The sequence below is a fragment of the Martes martes genome (assembly GCF_963455335.1).
Source record: "Martes martes genome assembly, chromosome: 7".
Lineage (NCBI taxonomy): Eukaryota > Metazoa > Chordata > Mammalia > Carnivora > Mustelidae > Martes > Martes martes.
Genome location: NC_137894.1, coordinates 140,578,637 through 140,593,523, shown reverse-complemented (window position 1 = coordinate 140,593,523; position 14,887 = coordinate 140,578,637). Strand labels below are relative to the sequence as shown.

Genomic DNA, 14,887 nt, shown 5'->3' with positions numbered 1-14,887 from the left:
CTAAAGATATCGATGGGCTCTGGGAAGTTCAAAGATCAGGACAGAAGCTTGGTGGGGGCCCTTCCACTGGGGCACAGGACATATGGAGGAGGGAGGTATGAAGCGGGTAAAAGCAGGGGCTGTGGGTTCTGCTGCCAGATCGGAGTTGTAATGTCCCCTCTGTGCACTTGACTCACTGAGCGATGCTGACAAATGCCCGGGGCCTCTGAAGCTCACGTGCGGCAGTATGTGGGAGGCACAGGTGAACTGCGAACCTCACGATTCCAAGGGCAGGGGCTGGGGGGGTGGGAGGGGCACCAATATCCACCTATTTCTTGATGAGGATGAGGCTTTCCAGGTCAGGGTCAACCCTGGGACAATTCCACGGGTCCTACAAGTAGATTATGAAGTTTTTAATGATCCGTGAGCCCTGAAACAAGTCAGGGGCGCGCTCCAGCAGGGAACACGCACCCCTTCATTCCCGGGCTTCCGGGGAAAGAATCCACGAGGCGCGGAGGGCCGGGACCCCTGCGACGTCTGTGTGTAGTAAGGGTCGAACAAAGGAACTTTCTGCAAAGCAGTGCTGTCTGCGGCGGGCTCCCCAAAGCGGCCTTCAACTTTCAGCCCCACTCAACGGACCGCTGACTGGGACAGAGGCAAAGCCTTAAATGAGGAGCCCACGAAACCCGGGCCGCCGCACCAGAATTAGAAGTGTGGCCTCAGCCCTGGTCGGCCCTGCCTGCGGACGCCGGCTCACCTCATTATGATAATCAGTGTGTTTTTCCTCCCCAGACAAAGAAGGGCTCCTTATGAGACGAATATTGGAATCCAGCAGCTACCTCATTAACGTCCGCGGCCTCTTCCTTGACAAGGCCCAAGATTAGCCCTGCGTTCATTAAGGGGAAAGGGCGGAAAGTGGAATAAAACAGAAAACCACCGCTGGGGGGGACGGGGAGGGCGCTTTCTGTGGGCCATTCATCCCTGAAAGGCGTCGTGTACCTTCGGGACTTAATCACCAGCGAGGGGGGGGGGGGCGGGGGAAGGCTTAGCCAGGATGCGGGACCTAAAGAGGTTAAACTTGATAGAAGGAGTTAAAAACCCAAAATGGGGCAATTTGGTTTGAAAGCTTCCTGGGATCTGTCACTGGGATAATCAATTTAAAGCCTTTTTCCTGTTTACTTTCTTTGAGCCAGACCCGACCCGAGAGGAAACCTTTCACTGGATGGGTTTTTGGTAGAGTTCAATATTTTTTTTCTAAGGCTCCCTTCCCCACTTTTGGGGGCCTCTAGTGTCTTTTCTTACTTTTTTTTTCCTCTGCCGCTCTTCCCCCACCTCACCCCCTCTTCCCCCACCTCACCCCCGCCCCCCACGTCTTTCTTCTCTCTTTGGTTCTCCCCGTGGGAACTTAACCTGTCAGAACAGCGGACGGGGACTCCAATTTTCTCACGAACATTTTATTGACCTGATTTCAAGTCCCTCGACTGGTGTCTGGTTCTTACCTGCGACACATCCACCTGACCTGCCAGGTAAAGACTAGTGACTCTCTTCCAGAACTGAGAAAAAAGTGGCTCGGAAGAACTGACCAACCCCTAGGCCTCAACACCAGGCGGTTCAGCCAGGCCTCGAACCCTGCAAGACAGTAAGAGGCTGGCTCCCACACAGGAGAGCTGTGGATACCCCAGGTCCTAGGAGAAGCTAAGAATGAGGGAAGCCAGGAGCAGGTGATTCTGTGAGGAGTATAGGCCAACAGGAGGGAACCAGAGCCGAAAGCCACATGAAGGCCAAGAAATGAAAATGTGTCCATGTGTCCGTGAGCTGGAAACGTGTCCAGAGTCAAGTGACAGAAAAGTCATTACCTGAGGTAGGGTCGTTCGACGGAGCAGAACAAGTCAGGAAGCAGTGGGTTGAAGAGGAAATTGGAGGTGAGGAAGGAAGACAGCAAGTGTAGACAGGCCTTTCGAGAAGCTTGGCTGCGAAAAGGAAAGAGACAGGCTGTAGTGGCTGGAAAGGGGGGACAGTGAGGGGGGCCTGGGAGGCTCCCGGCTGTGGAGAGAGCGAAGTTAGGAATTGAGAGGGAAGAACTAGTGGCAGGAGGGACAGGTAGGCCCGAGACAGGAGAGACCAACGCCGCAGACACCTCTCTTCCTTCGCTACCCAAGAGGTGACGGGGGTGCAAATGTGTCGTAGGACCCCAACCTGGGAGGAACACCTTGATGGCCTCTGTTCCCCTTGGAGGTGGCAGGCCAGCCCCGGGGTCGGGACAGGGAGTTGTGAGGTTCAAATGAATCGTGGTTATCAAAAGGCCTTTGCGGACCGCAAAGGGGGCCATAATGTTCGCTCTAATTACTCACTGGGAGCAGGACGCGCAATCGTTAGGCCCACTCAAACCTCACGGGGCCTGGGTTTTCACTGACCATAAATTATGCGTCCTTACATTAAGGATGTAAAAACCAGTGGTAAAAGCTCCCGGCAGCCCCTGGAAGACAAAAGGTTCCCTCCTAATAGCCTGGATTAACTCAAAGCAGCTCTCCGCCCACTTCATTTGTCACCTTCCAAGTCACCCTTCCACCTTCTATTTGCCACATAATCCAATCAGGCCCTTTTAGATGCCCGGGAGCTATTGTCTCCATGGAGCCGGGCTTCTCTAAAGCGCCCGAGTTGTTTTTGTCTTGTCCGGACAAAACTGGTTGGCTTAAAAGGGGACGAAAGAAAGTGCGGGTCGAAGGAGGACCCCAATTAGCTTCCAGGAGACTGTTTTCATCATCTTTGGATCACATACCAGGCCTGGTGTGCTGGGCATATTGTCGGCGTTCCAGAAAATGTTTGTTGAATTAATTCTGCTTTTATTTACTCTGGAATTTATTTATCGAGCGCAAACACACACAGCACCTACTGGGTGCCGTTATTACTGAGGGAGAATGGGGTTGGGCATAACGAGGCACTAACGCTGGGAGTTAAGTATCTAGCAATTTCTATAGCAATTTACAAAGCACTTTCACGGTGGTTACATCATTTGGTCTTCAAAAGCGCCCTGTGGGGTAGATAAATGCGGGTGCTTTTTTTTTTTTTTTTTTCTCTTAAATCCCCATTTAGCCCATGAAAGGGACTGGGGCTTGGAGAAGTTAAGTGACTTGTTTAAGGTCACACCAGTCATTGAGAGGTGGCACCAGCACACGGCACCAGCACAGGGCCACCCAGATGCCCTCTACCCACCCCCCCCTCCCCAGACCATGCTTGACAGCTGGGATTTCAAACAGGCTATCCCACTGTCAAATGCCTGATTGGAAATCAAAAGGCTCTTAGTACAACTCTGGGCCCAGGGGAGGTAAGGGGCGGCCACAAGGGCACCCAGGGTCCAACTCTGACCCCTTCTCTTGCCAACAATGTGACAAAACACTTACACTCCTCCAGCCTCAGTGTCCCTGCTGTGAATGTGAGCGTGTCCTGTGTTGTGGGAGGGGGCACTTGCTTCTCCTAAGTCCTCTTCTTCCCCCACCCCGCCCCCAACCCCCCACCCGACCCTTTTAAAATCCCTCCAATCAATGTCAAACCCATTCTCTCCTGTAAATGTGGCTGCTTCGTTCATATATGTGTGTACGACATGGAAATAAGACACTCGTAGAACATAGAAAGTGCTCTGGAAATGACCACATGTGAGGTTCATGTTCCTACTCAGGTCTGCCCAACGCCCATCTCGGTGGACCCCTACCTGCTTCAAGGAGAGCCCCGCAGACAGGGGCTGCCTGGAGCGCTGTGGGAGAATAAACGAGAAGCATGAGACGAGAGTGACAGGGGTGGGAAGGGACCGACCTACCAAACTTTTTCAACAACAGACATTTGCTGACCACCTCCTCTATGCCCAGCCCTGCCTGAGGGGGTTTCATATCATTCAATACTCACAACAACCCTGGGAGGCTGCTCTTGTCCCCATTCCCCAGAAAGAACAAGGAGATCTGAGAAGAGGTGGGGAGAGGTGGGGAGGCCCTTGGCAGTTCGGTAGCCAGGCGTCAGGGCACATGCTCATTCCAGAAGCCCACCCCGGGCCTTGGAATTGCCAGGGAGATGCTGGTCGAGCCCTTGGCCCAGGTCCCCCTCCTGAGAAGTTCCCAAAGGGATCCTTCCATTCAGGACATCATACAGGCAACAAGGGGGTTGTCATCGAAGAAAGACTGACAACTCCTTGGGCAGGGAAACACTCCAGGGCGCTGGCAAGTGAACACAAGTAGAAACTTAGAGGAAAGTATTCATAGCATCAAGGCATAAGCATAGCAAAGGTCAGGGGTTAATGACCAACGCCCCCTCACTAGGGCATTGGTTTAAACACTCGGCCAAGAGGGAAGAGCCGGCTGGTCGGTTCTGGTCCTCTTCATCCTCAGTCATCCTCGTCCTGGTGGTGTGGGCATGGGGGGGGTGGTCTCTGCCAGTGGCTGCTTTGTACGCTGGTGCCATCCAGGGGTCGGAGCTCCTAGTGGCCTCTGCAATTGATCAAAGGTTAGAGGCCCCACTTAAAAGTCCAAGTCTATGTAGTAATGAAATTTAAATGAATTAATTATAACTAAAACTAATCAGTTAAAATTTAAAATGGTCTTTTAATTGCTAATGGGTCTGGGGGTGGTGCAGGGAGGGCGGCAGGGGTGGGGATTCTGCCCGGCAAGTTGAGTTATACACTTCCCCAAAGAGGGGCCAAGGTACCATCAGGGGGAGGTGATCAGCAAGCACCTTGGCAGCAGCGTGGCATCGGGAGGTGGTCCTTGAAGACAAGGAGGTGAACAGGTGATGTCATCCCTGAGGAGACCCTACGGCACGGGAAGGGGGCTGGATTAGAAACCATCTTGATGACCTCTAACGGTCAGCACAGGAACAGCAGAGAGAGGGAGGGGGCACTCAGAGGGAGAGGGAGGGAGCAGTGGGAAAGAGGGGGCAGGAGGAGGGAGGAGTTAGGAGGGAAGAGGGAGGGGAATGGAAGGAGGAGGAAAGGGAGGGGGAGGGGGGAGGGAGGAGGAGGGAGGAGGGAAGGGGAGACAGGAAGGGGAGGGGAAAAGAGGGAGGAGGAAAAGCAGAGGGGAGGGGGAAGAGGAGAAATGGGAGGGGTAGAAAGGAAAGAACTGAAAAGGGGAGGAGGGAGAGAAGTGGGAGGGGGTAAGGAAGACTTGATTGACAGAGCGCAAGTGTTAGCAGTGTGCGCATGCGCAACCTGGAGCCAGGTCTAGCGGGCCGCGAACCATTTGCAGGCACAGACCGCTAGGGGGCGCGCGGCCAGCACCCAGGACTCAGGAGCGCAGCCACCTGCAGCGCGCGCGCGCGCAGCAGAGCCTCCCGCGCCCCCGCAGCGCCTGGCCCACAGCTGCCAGGGGCACAGCTGGCATAGAACGGGGGGGGGGGGGCGCCCAACAGGTCTGGGGCTGGGGTGGGGGGAGGCCACAGCCCACACCAGCACATCGCGCAGGGCCACTATGTCCTCGAAACACTACACCCGCCATCGCATGCCAGAATCCACCTGTGGACATCGATCAGCGCCCCCCCAACACATGTCCAGGGGCCCCTCGGCACCCCCAACTGGGAGGGGGGGTCACCCTGCATCAGAGACACGTAAGGCTACCGAGAAGGCGCTCGCCACGGGATCTTTCCAGAACACGATTCCACTTTTATTAAGTGAAAACACAGACATCTTGGCTCTGACCTTCGGTAAGTCCAATTAAAGATAAATTAATTAAAATTCTAAAGACCCAGTTCTCGATCCACCGTTTTCACTCATTCGCGTGGCTTCGGGACACATGATACAAAATACTATCGCTAAAAAGTAATACGCAGGCGGGCAAACCCACCTAGAATCGTCCAGAGCACCACCGACCCCCCCCATCTCAGCTCACCCCAGCAGGGACCTCAAGACAGCGCGACGACACCTACTCCACAGCCTGACGACCCCTCCCGTCTTGCTCAAATGCGCCACATCCTCTTGTGAAGACCCCCAAAACCAAAGCCCGCTACGATCAACTCATCTGCGCCCACGCTCTTCCACGACCCCCTAAGTCACAAGTCACCGCGAATCGCGGCATCTCCGCCCGGCGCCAACGCTCCAGCGGCTGCCCAGGGAACCCCGGCATCTTAAAACATTTCCCCCCTCAGATAGACGAATCCAGAATTCTCCAGTAAATCCCGCGCTCGACCCCCTCCAGCAGAAGAACAAAGGCCACCTCCCCTCGCCACCCCGCCCCCCAAAATTCCGCAGTGCCACCAGCGCCCTCTGGCGGCCAGCAAGAGAACCTTCCAGAAACCTGCCACGTAGCAACCCGCTCGCGCCCCCCCCCCGCCCGAGCCCGCCGGCCCAGAGTGGGGAGGGGGCGGCGTGGGGGGGCTTGACAGGGACAAAGGAAACGGCAAAAGACGACTTTATCAAAACTCAAAACCCCGCAACATGTCAGAATCTTGTAACGACCATCATGCAATGCTAAAAAGACCCCCGGCCCCCAATTCCCAACTCCCAGCGCCTGGACAGCCCCAACACGCCCCCTTTTCTGTATTGCTCTCTTCCCTCTAGATTAGCCTCCCCCAGCCCCAAGGACACGGCCTTCTCTGCACCCCAACCCACCACCCTGCTATTCTGCCAGTGCCCCCAATGACTTGACCTTCCCCTCGGCCGCCCTTCTCTACGGAACCGGTCCTAGGGGGCTTCTGATGGGTCTGCACTTGGGCGCCATATCTTTCCACTAATAAAGTGACGGATCGGGGGAACCAGATGATTAACAGTTAGCAATTTTACTCTAAATTTTGACTGGAGTCTGTCTGCACGAAACCTGGGTATCTGGATTCGCAATCCCTTGTGGACGGGAACCTGCACCCCTCACGCCTCCGGGCCACCAAGAACCCGGCCAAAAATTAGGGGGGCATCTACCTGGGAGACTCTTCTTTTTAGGTGCTCTTCCCCCCCGACTCGGGGGCATGCATAATGCACCCGCCGCCATATCTCCCACCAACCGGGATTCTAAAGGTGCCTTCGAGCACAGAAAATCGGGGTTTTGGACCCCGGCGACTGCGGTACGCTGGATTCTAACGGGGATCTGATCGAATCCCTCCCCCTGGACTTCACCTAAACCCCTACCACCACCCAGCCGACCCTCAAGCTGAGGGTCTGGACGAGAAAAGGGCCCTGATTTTGCCCCCCAGGAAAATGTGCCTCGAGATCTTCCTGCCTGACAGAATTTTCACCGCCGACACTCGGGGACCAGGCGAGGTGGCCGCCTTCGAGAGAAGGTCCCCGGCGTCTGTCATCGGCATGTCCAGGAGGACAGAGCCCAACCTCGAAGGGGTGTCGTCTTCGATTTGCACATCCTTCCAGGCAAGGATGGCCAACCACTCACCAGGTGGGGAGATTCTCGCGTGGGCGCCCCGGCTCTCCGGAGGAGCTGCAGCCGCGGCCAGCGGGCCAAGGCGCGCTCCCTCTCCGCTCTCCGCCGTCTGCGCTAGGGGCTGGCTGGGTGGGGTTTATATGGAGGCGCAGAAGGGGTGGTCTCTGACGTCAGCGCATTCTGCTGCAATGCGCTCATTTCTCCAAAAGTGATTGGCCGGAAAAATGAGCCCCCCAGATTCTATGACAAATTGCTCTAGCCGCACCCAGATTGCAGCAAAGAAGGGAGGAAAAAAAAATCTGCCGCAGTGCCCCTCGCCGCCATGACCAACACCCTGTGTTCGCTGGTGCTTTTTGCCCTACCCGAGCCCCGCTCGCCGAGCACGGCGATCTGGCTGCACAATTTGCTGGGAGAACGGGACAAGGGATGGTTTTCCTCAGGCGGGCCGAGGGTACGGCTGGGGCGCCGGGGGCGGCACATCACACACCTGACTATTTCGGAACCTCTAGCAGAGGATGCGGCTTAGGGAAAGGAAAATGATGCTTTCTGCTTATTGTCCCGGAAAATAAAACGCCCCGAGCAGGAGAACCAGTACCCACATGTAAGTGGCGGCTGTCACCCCCTTTTAGCCCACCCGTCCATTTCTGATTGGTTATCTTTGACATGAAAGACTCGGCACAGCCTTGCATCTCCGAGTCAGGGAGAGGAAAAAAAAAAAAAAAATGGGTTTTGAGTCCCGGGCTTTGCCGCTTACAACCTGTGCACGAGAACCTGGCAATGTCCCTTCCTCTGCCAGGGGGTCCGTTTCCTACATGTTAGCAAGGGGGTACCCCCCCAAACCGGGGTCCTAATAATAATTCAGACATGAGCCGTGTCCCTCTAGGGAAAGTACTTTTCGAGGAAGATCGTGTCCCACGTGGAGACGCGTGGGGTACCCCCCAAAATCGAGGTGATTTCCCCCGCACGGACACTTTGAAAAGCCAGCCCCCCTCCCTGTGCCGCCCCGGGGAAACAGGCAGCGACACATGTTGCGGCCGAGCATAGCTGCACGGCCTCGTGCTCCGGGACTTGGCACATGAGATTGAATCCGTAACAGGTGGTGCCTTCAGCAGCTCTGCCGGGCACCGAGTGGCAAAGCGGGCAGGGCCGTCAATCAAATGTCCTCTCGAAAAGGTCAAAATGCTGTTGAAAGGGACTGGGGATCTATCTTAGGGTGACAGGTGGGTGGCAGCCGGGAGGGCAAGGATGAAGCGCCTAGTGACAGAGAGGGGTGAGAATGAGCGATGGGTCCCGAAGGGGAAAGGCAGAGGGGCCCTGCGGGGACTATCAAGTTCGAACAGCTCCGTCCCGCACTACTTGGCGGGGGGCGGGGGGGGGGGTCTCAGAGCAGCTTCGGAGCGACCCCCCTCCGCCCCCCGCCGTGCCCAGCGATCCTGCGCGGTGGCTTTCACACACACAGGAGACTCCGGGGCTGAAAAGAAGGGACGGAGCGATCCGTAAGGGAGGTGGACGCGGACCACCAGGTCACGAAAGACCCCGAGCCTTGGGCGGGGGGCTCGTTTATAGGTGAGCGGTTGTGCCGCTGGGGAGACAAGACAGAGCGGGCTTTAGGGACATCGCGGGGTGCCAACCCTAAAGTGTCAGATAATGTGGGGGCGGGGGGGAGAACACCCAATTTACAGCCTGCGGACCACGCCAGGAGTCCCAGAGACTAGCGTCCCCCATCAAAACTCGCGAGACAGAAAGGCCTGCACCAGCCGCAGACGTCAAGAAAGCTTCAAAAAATCATGGCTCCGAGCATCCTTGTCAACAGGAGAACGTTTATTAGCCTCAGTATTAATAGCTAGGAAACAGCCGGAGCGGCCCGGGACCAATCAGCGCCCAGGAGCCCCTGTCGTCAGGCCTGCGCAGCCAATCAGACGCCGGCAGGCCCGGTTGCTAGCCTCTCGGGGGCAGAGGCGAGGGGTGCGCATTGTCACGGGGGCTCCCGCTCGCCCTCCACGCGTGGGAGGCCTGCGTGGGAGCCCAGGCGGCCACCAGAGAGCGTCAGTAGCCACGCATTCAGGGCCCCCGGAGGCCGCCCTAGAGACAGTGCCTCCTGGCGTCAGCCTTGCAGCCCCAAAAGGACAGGAGCTGATGCTCTGGGAGGAGCCCCAGGCCTGGGTTGGGTGCCCCCGGGAGGCCCAGGAAGGAGAAACTCCAGACATCCATGCGCATCTCTTCTCAGGGCCTGGCGCCCAGGAGGAAAGTTGGGCCTCCTAGCGCAATCAGCCTCTCTGGTTTTTTTCTTTTTTTCTTTTTTTTTTTTTTTCCTGGGCTCCCTGGCTCCAAAGCCCCAAAGCCCCAAAGCCCCACGCTCAAGAGTTTAACAGTAAAGCCCACTCCTCTTTTTCAGGGTCTTACTGACAGGCCAAGGTAAAGGACCCTGGAAATTATGTGTTTCCGACAAAAGCGCGGGGCGGGGGGAAAGGGAGGGGGGTTGAATCCCCGCTTTGCTGCCTCCTAACTGGGAGGCTGAGGTCCAGGCCTCTCCCTGGGCCCCTATTTCCTCATCTGGAAAAAGGAAAGAGTTGGACAAGATGGTCCCCAAGGAGCCTTCCAGTCCTGCTTTGCTTGATTTGAATGTATACATCAGGCGAGTCAAATGTCTTCCAGAACATTCTGCATGACAGTAATTAGTATCAGGTGTATCCTGCAGTCCATGTGGCTACTTCATCATTCTGCTTTTCTTTCCATTGTATTTTATTTTAAACAGAACACCATGGCAACATGTTTATCCTCCTGGCTTCCTAAAAGAAAGAAAGAAAGAAAGAAAGAAAGAAAGAAAGAAAGAAAGAAAGAAAGAGGAGAAGATAGAAAAAAAAAAGGCAGAGAGAGAAAGAAAACACTGCTGTAAACTCATCTCTACTGAGTATGGTTTTAACCACAATAAAAAAAGATATCCATATGTTTAAATGTTTTTGTTGGCTTTTCTGGAGCTCAGAATCTAACTTTTTAAATATTTATTGGTCCAGAGCAATGGAAGAAATAACTTGAAAGAGCCAAATCTATGGTAATATTTGGATCCAAACTGTTTCTCAATCTGAGCGATGTTGTGAATGCTTTCCTTGCTCAAAAAAGGACATTTGAGGGCTCAGATTGATATCAATAGGGCCAAACAGACAAGGAAATCCAGGCTTGAGAAATGACTCGTTTTCTTTCTGTACATGCTGAAACCCAGCTCTCTTGGAAGGGCCCTGGAGGAGAGCCAGTGTCCCAGACACATGGTTTAGCCCTGTTGCCTTTTTTTTTTTTTTTTTTTTTTCACATAGATCTAATTCAAAGCACACATTTTTCTTCTTTTTTTAATTCATACTTGGGAGCCCTCAAAAGCTGTGTGAGCAGTCTCCTACCCACATGTACATACTTGTGGGCAAGTGTACAAATGTCCTAAGATTTGGCCAGGAAATGGAGACAAGGTCCTCCTGTATCAATCTCCCAGCCGTGGGTAAACGCACTCTCGTCTCAAAAACCACACTGTGAGCTTTTACAAAAAAGCATCCCCTGAGTGGCTACCCTTCTAAGCAGATTTTCCCAGTCTTCCGGGTACCCCGAAAATGCTAGTATTCCCCAGAAATCTCTTGAGGCTCCTTCTGCACTTCCCACAAGTGGCTACAGTGAGGCTGGGCGTTCCTAATCGCTAGTATACAAAGCCAGCCTCTGGCCATTTCAACACGCCAAAATCACACATCTCTGAACTCCGTACCATTCCTCCCCGTAGACCTGAGCCAAAGTCAGAGAAGCAGCCTGGAATTCAGAGGGCCTTCCCATGAAGTTATTTTGGGGTACAGACACCTGGGCGTTGTCAGGAACAGCCTCTCTGCCTCCTAGAAGGTGTGAGATTGGACCTCAAGCAGTCAGGATTTGGGGGAAATGATCAAATAACGGTCCCATCTTACGGGGTCTTGCAATTGACAGTGGCTCTTCTAGAATGCACACCGACCCCTTGCTCTGATGCTAACAACCCCTCAGGAAGGTTAAAGTAGGTTCTACACCCAACGTGGGACTTGAACCCACACCCCTGAGATGAGAATCGAGTGCTCTACTGACTGAGCCAGACAGGCGCTCCTCTAAGGAACTTGAGTTTGCCCTCAATATGAAGTCTAACGTCTTTCCCATTTAAGGACTTGGACAAGGGGCTCGCTTTTTATTTATTTATTATCCAAACACAATTCATACCCACACTCCCTTCCCTGTGATTTGGTTGCTTGGGGGGGTCTCTGCCAGATGTCGTGATTCTGGGGTTGGGAAATGGGGAGCTGGACACCAGGGGTGCCCCGTGTACTTCTAGGCCCCTCCCACCCAGGACGCCAATATCAGGAACGCCCCTCTTCCCGGAAACCTGAGTTTCTGGGTGCAGCCTCAACCTTTGCATAGAGGAGTTTGTCAAATTGTAGATATTAAAAGACAAATAGAAGTCAGCGCCTTTTGCAAAAGGCCAAGGATAAAGCTTACTTCCCGGTAGGCTGCTGGGCTTCAAGGCAGTGCGTGTATGTGTTTGGCTCTGGGGGTTTGTGGTATGCGGGAGAGAGGGTAGACACTGTTCCTTACCAATACTTTCCATGATTAGAGCCAATGAAAAAGAACCGGAAGGTAATAGCCCAAAATTACCCTCAAAAGCCCCCTCAAGAAAACCATCAGTTGTTCTGGGTGAATAGACTCTGGGAGATTTTTCTTCTACTTTTATGCATGTCTCTATGGCCTGTATTGCTTTTTTAATCGCATTTTTGTTTTTTAAAAAAAATGCGGCCATGCAAAATGACTGGCCATCTGAGCATCCCCCTTCAAGACGTCAACTATGAAATTTCTTTCTGAACTAAACACAAACCAAGAGCCTCGGGGCTCCCCTCCTGAGTAGTTCAGGCACAGTCCCTGGAGGGAGCTTTCAAGAATGGGGGTGGAGGGGTGCTGCCCGCAAGGGCGGGGGCAGCCCCACGGCCACACCCAACTTCTGGAAGGGCTTTCTCAAACCTGCACCAGAGGAGAGCAAACTCTGAGCTGGTAGCCACAAAACCAAGTGAAACCAAAAACTGGTTTCATTCCTACAGGAGGGGCCTAAAGAGATCCATTTAGCGGGGGATGAGGCAGGCCGAGAATGGGATCTCGGCGGAGCAGAACCCCGCCATGGCTTGGATATTAGCAGTCACATCCCGACTCAAGGAAAAGGTGGCCACGTCGACCCGCCCCGCCCCCACCCAGCCCCCCTGGCTTTGGGCGTGGGCCAGCCCCCGGATTCAAGCAAGGGGTTTTCTTGGCCCAACGCCATGGAAATATTTCCTTCGGTGGAGCAAAGAACTGCTTCATTCAGCTGCCCGCGGCTAGGGAGGGGGCTGGCTTTACCGTATTGGCAGAACCACCGAGGCCTGGGGGAGGGGCCCCCGAGAGGAAAATGTATTCCAGGTAGAACAGGACTGGAAAGTTTGCTTTCTTTTTTTTTTTTTTTTTTTTTTTTTTTTTAAACTAAAAGATCGCTGACAGTTGAAAAACTGCCACCCCACCCAAGAGGCTCCAAGAGAAGACATTTGTACTAGATTTCAGTGATGACTATAGCAAGACCTGTCTTAACGGCAAAGGGAAGGGGGCCAATTCTGGGCAAGCTTTCAATTTAAACATTCAAGGTCTCGATCCTTCCAGAGAGCACAGTCGGCCTCTCTGGGCCAGGCCTGGTGATATCTGTGTCTCAGCCTCACCCAGAAGCCACCGTCTCCTTAGTGGAAAGTCAAGGGCGTCCAGGAGACAAGGCAACTGGGGGACGTCTGCACAAGAGGCAGGGGTCCCAGGGGTACACAGTCCTCCCTTGTGGGCTGCTTTCGCAGCCTCTGGTGGCCCATTCTCACCTGGTGGTTGAGGGTTTGGGCCCTGAGAGCAGACCTGGGGTGCAAGTCTGTTTGCTTCCCATGTGGCTTTGGCTTAGTCATTCAAGCTCCTGGGCCTCATTCTCATGGTCTGTAGAATGGGGATAAAATGCCTCCTTTTGGTACTTAGATTAAATGGGGAGAAAAAATGAGTGCTGTACTCACCGTGTGTCCCCAGCTACAGGACACAAAGAGTGCCCAAAGAGATCTTCTTGATTTTTTGTCATTTGCCTTTATTTTATAGAATCAATTATTTTATTATTTTATAGAATCAATTTATTTAGTAATTTAAAAAAAGTAAAGACAGTCTCTCCCTTGCTATCCTGCCTGCCACTCCCTTGTGGTGTGTTCAGTAAACCTCCACCTCCTTTAAAAATAATAATAATAAAATTTAATTTAATTTTTTTAAAAGGGGAATTCAGTAAAATTACTAAGTCAGTGAGTGAAAGATCTGTGCTCTGTGCGCCCTGCGGGCCTGCCACGGACGTGAAGTTGCCCCTCTCACGTGTGTAGGACAGCCTTGAACACCGTTCTCTCCAAAATGCCCGGGAGCATGGCTGCTGAACCTCCCAGTTTGGAGACAAGGCTTCTCCGATCCCCACAATCCACCAGAAAGAAAAGAGAAACCAGCCTCCCCACTTGCAGCCTCTTTGCTGGGCCCCGCGGGCTGTCCGTGGACCAGGCCGGCCACCTGAGCACAGCCACCTGGCCCAGCACCTTTCATCTCCAGCACCACCAAGGAACAGCTGTCTTCTTCGGTGTGACCTCCCCTCTCCAAGTCTGGGATCTGAGATGCAGTGTGCCAGCTCAGGGGGAAAAGAGATCTTTCCAATAAAAAATATCCCCAGGACACGTAGCCCTTCTCCTCCCCTTCCTCCGTGCTGTCCTCTTAGACCTGGGAGGACACAACAGGCGTAGACATTTGTCAAGGAAGCGGTGAGACCGAGTGGGCAAGAACGCAGGCTCTGACCTCGAACCCAGGTTCAAACTCTGTTACTGCTGCTCACTGGCTGCTCGGCTCTGAGGGCGTCTCAGGAGACTCTGTGTCTCAGTTTCTTCATCTGTCAAATGGGGATAATAATGGCATCTGCCTTTCAGCCAGCATCTTGTTAAGAAGGTTGAATGAGGCCCGACATGGGAAGCCCTGGGTGCAGGGAGGGCTTGGGGAGATTCTCAGTCCCTGGGGTGCCATCCTTCCACCCCCTACACACAGCCACGCTGCCCCCAGGGGAGCAGATCTAGCAAGACAGCCCTCTACGCGGCGCACGGGGTCTTGGCCATGCCCTCGCCCCTACCTGAGGCTGAACAGCTCCGGGCCTGGCAGAGGACAATCGTGAGCCCCTCGGTCCTGGCAACCCCAGCAGAGGGGCAGGGGCAATAATGCTGCGGGGGCGAGGAGTCGCCGTCCATGCCAGTCCCTGCAGCATATGCTCTTTCTAGAGCTGGAATGCACACACATCTTGAAACCGCAGCCCACCGAAAAGCTTTGTCCCCCCGGCCCCATTGGGGTAACTGCATCACCAAGGGGGCTGGGGGTGACCGCCAGGCCCTGAAGGTCATTTCAGAACTCTGCAGGTCATGGCGGGCTTCGGAGTCTCGGCCCCATCCACCAACTTGTTCTGGCTTACGCTCTGCAAACGCTTTGCCCTCCGAGACAGGGCTCAAATG

At 54.2% G+C, this 14,887-nt stretch overlaps 1 long non-coding RNA gene across 1 annotated transcript; it reads right to left on the bottom strand.

Moving 5' to 3' along the window:
* Nucleotides 1-3,053: 3,053 nt before the first annotated feature.
* Nucleotides 3,054-7,438, bottom strand: LOC308346327. Its single transcript, XR_013967166.1, has 3 exons — nucleotides 7,338-7,438; nucleotides 4,699-4,775; nucleotides 3,054-4,454 (listed from the first exon to the last, which is right to left on the bottom strand). It is a non-coding gene; the product is annotated as an uncharacterized lncRNA (long non-coding RNA).
* Between the last annotated feature and the right edge of the window lie 7,449 nt (nucleotides 7,439-14,887).